General features: G+C 33.4%; 1 non-coding gene across 1 annotated transcript; it reads right to left on the bottom strand.

The window, feature by feature from the left end:
• Window positions 1–1,491: 1,491 nt before the first annotated feature.
• On the bottom strand, window positions 1,492–1,598 carry LOC138154149 (U6 spliceosomal RNA). Its single transcript, XR_011166549.1, has one exon. It is a non-coding gene; the product is annotated as a U6 spliceosomal RNA (small nuclear RNA).
• Window positions 1,599–2,604: the final 1,006 nt, after the last annotated feature.

Genomic DNA, 2,604 nt, shown 5'->3' with positions numbered 1-2,604 from the left:
TTGAAAAATTTTCTCCTTGACCTGTTAACTCTAGAATTTGATTATAATATTAGTGGCAGTTTTCATTTTGGGAACTTGTTCAGGATGTGATAGGTGAATTCTTTCAATTTTTATTTTATTTTATTTCTTGTTCTAGAACATCAGGGCCATTTTTCTTGTTAACTTCTTGAAAGATGATGTCCTGGTTCTTTTTTATTGAGGCTCTCCAGTAGTCCAATAATTTTTAAATTATCTCTCCAGGTTTCATTTTTAAAGTCAGTTACTTTTCCAATGAAATATTTCACATTGTCTACTATTTTTTTTCATTCTTTTGTTTTTATTTTTTTTATTTCCCATAAAGTCATTAGCTTCCATTTGCTCCATTCTAATTTTTAAGGAATTAATTTTTTAGTAAGCTTTTGGACATCGGTTTCCACTTGGCCAACTCTTCTTTTTTGAAGCATACTTCTCCTCATTGGTTTTTGGGGCCTCTTTTAGCATTTGGCTTATTCTGTTCTTTTTTTTTTTAATTTAATTTTTCCCCAGTTACATGGAAAAACAGTATTTTAACATTGGTTTTCAAAGCCTTGGGTTTCAAATTCTCTCAAATTAAAATTCTCACCATCCCACTGCCACTAAGAAGGAAAGCAATTCCATATAGATTGTGCATGTGTAGTCATGAAAATGCATTCATATTAGTCATGTTGTGAAAGAAAACATAGAAAAAAATCCTCAAGAAAAATAAAGAACATAGAAAAAAGGTTGTTTTGATCTGTATTCAGACACCATATTTTCTTTCTCTGGGGAAGGATAGCATTTTTCATCTGAAGTCCTTCAGAGTTGTCATGGATCATTTTATTGTCGAGAATAGCTAAAGTCATTCACAGATGATCATCTTACGATATTGCTATTATTTTGTATCCAGTAGTTTTCACTTTGCATCAATCCATGTAAGTCTTTCTAGGTTTTTCTGAGAGCACCCTGCTCATCATTTTTAATAATACAATAGCATTCCATCACAATTACATATGTCAATTTATTCATCCATTTCACAGTTGATTTGCCTCTCTTCAAATACTATTTCTTTGCTCCCAGAAAAACTGCTATAAATATTTTTGTACATATAGATCCTTTTCCTTTTGGTTTATTATCTCTTTTGTTTATTGCTATGTTAAAGTGTATGCATGGTTTTATAACCCTTTGGCCATAGTTCCAAATTGCTCTATAGAATAGTTTGATCAATTCACAACTTCACCAACAGTGTATTAATTCCTCATTTTTCCAACATCCTCTATAATATGTGTCATTATCTTTTCTGTCTTTTTATCTAATCTAATATATATGAGTGTACCTTAGAATTATTTTATTTTATTAATATTATTAATAATATATTATGTATATAATATATTATAGATATTCTATATTATAGAATATTAATAAAAATTAAATTATTTTAATTTTGGAGAAATTGCATTTCTCCAATATTGAATAAGAATATTTTTTTCATATGGCAAAAATATGGAATGCTTCCTGAATTAGCATGTCCTTCTTGTACAGGGTTCATGAGATTCTTCTCCATATCGTTCCAGTTTTAGTATATGTGCTGCCAAAGCAAGCACTAGTCTGTTTTTTAAGGTATTATTTTCCTTAGTGTTTTGTGTGTGTGTGTGTGTGTGTGTGTCTCCTTTCACAAGCTGCTGACTTGTTTTTTAGTGATTTTTTTGCATCTCTCTCATTTCTCTTCAGAATTATTCCTCTACCTCTATTACTTGATTTTCAAAATCCTTTTTGAGCTCTTCCATTGTAAGGGTTATGGGATTTAAATATCTCCCATGCCCCATGGACGTGCTGACATAGCAGAGCAAGAGAAAGTGAAAAGCCGAGCTAACGGTCCTGCGGTTGGCAGTTGGTGGTGGTTCCTTTTTTTTTTTTTTTTGAGTTAGGACTCCGGCTGAGCACTGCCAGGGGCCGGAGCTGCTGGGAGCGCTCTTCCAGGACGCTAGGTGGTTGCTGTGAGTGGGGAGAGGAGGACCTTTGCCTGAGGTAACCTGTTCTGTTTTAAAGGCTTGAAAATGTGGGTGCTTTCTACTTTATCTACCTGTGCCAATATCATAACTACTCTGATGGCTTTCACTTTCTGGTTTTGGGACTCAGTCTTTTGGTATCTTAATAAATTTTCTAGTTTATTTCCCCAAATGGCAAACCTGACATATTTTGTGATGGATAATTATATCAACATATTTGTAATCTCTATAGGCATTGTGAATATGGCATTGCTGATACATCCATGGTCTGAGACCAGGTCATATTTTATTGGAGGCTTTAGATGTAGCAGCTTTGACTTTGTTGTCTTCTGAGTGTGTTTTGATCTTTCTTGCTACCATTATAACTTTCTATATTCAGAGTTGTTTTTTTTCCCATTTGTTTGCTCATTTTCCCAGTCAATTATTTTGACTGTTTAACTCTTTGTTAAGGTAGAGCTCTGCTTCCAGAGTGGAGGGTGCACTGTCCCAGACTTTAGGGGTTTTTGCAGCTGTTTTCAGAGATACTTCTTGAAACCTGTAAGTTTTCAGTCCTTCCAAGGTAGTATGATCTAAATAAAAGTGTTTACTACTCTCTGTACTC

The sequence above is a fragment of the Petaurus breviceps genome, unplaced genomic scaffold (genome assembly GCF_028583685.1).
Source record: "Petaurus breviceps papuanus isolate PSGF00001 unplaced genomic scaffold, PetGlider_PUasm1.0 151, whole genome shotgun sequence".
NCBI lineage: Eukaryota > Metazoa > Chordata > Mammalia > Diprotodontia > Petauridae > Petaurus > Petaurus breviceps.
The sequence above is the reverse complement of the archived record's forward strand: the minus strand, read 5'-3'. Positions and strand labels throughout refer to the sequence as shown.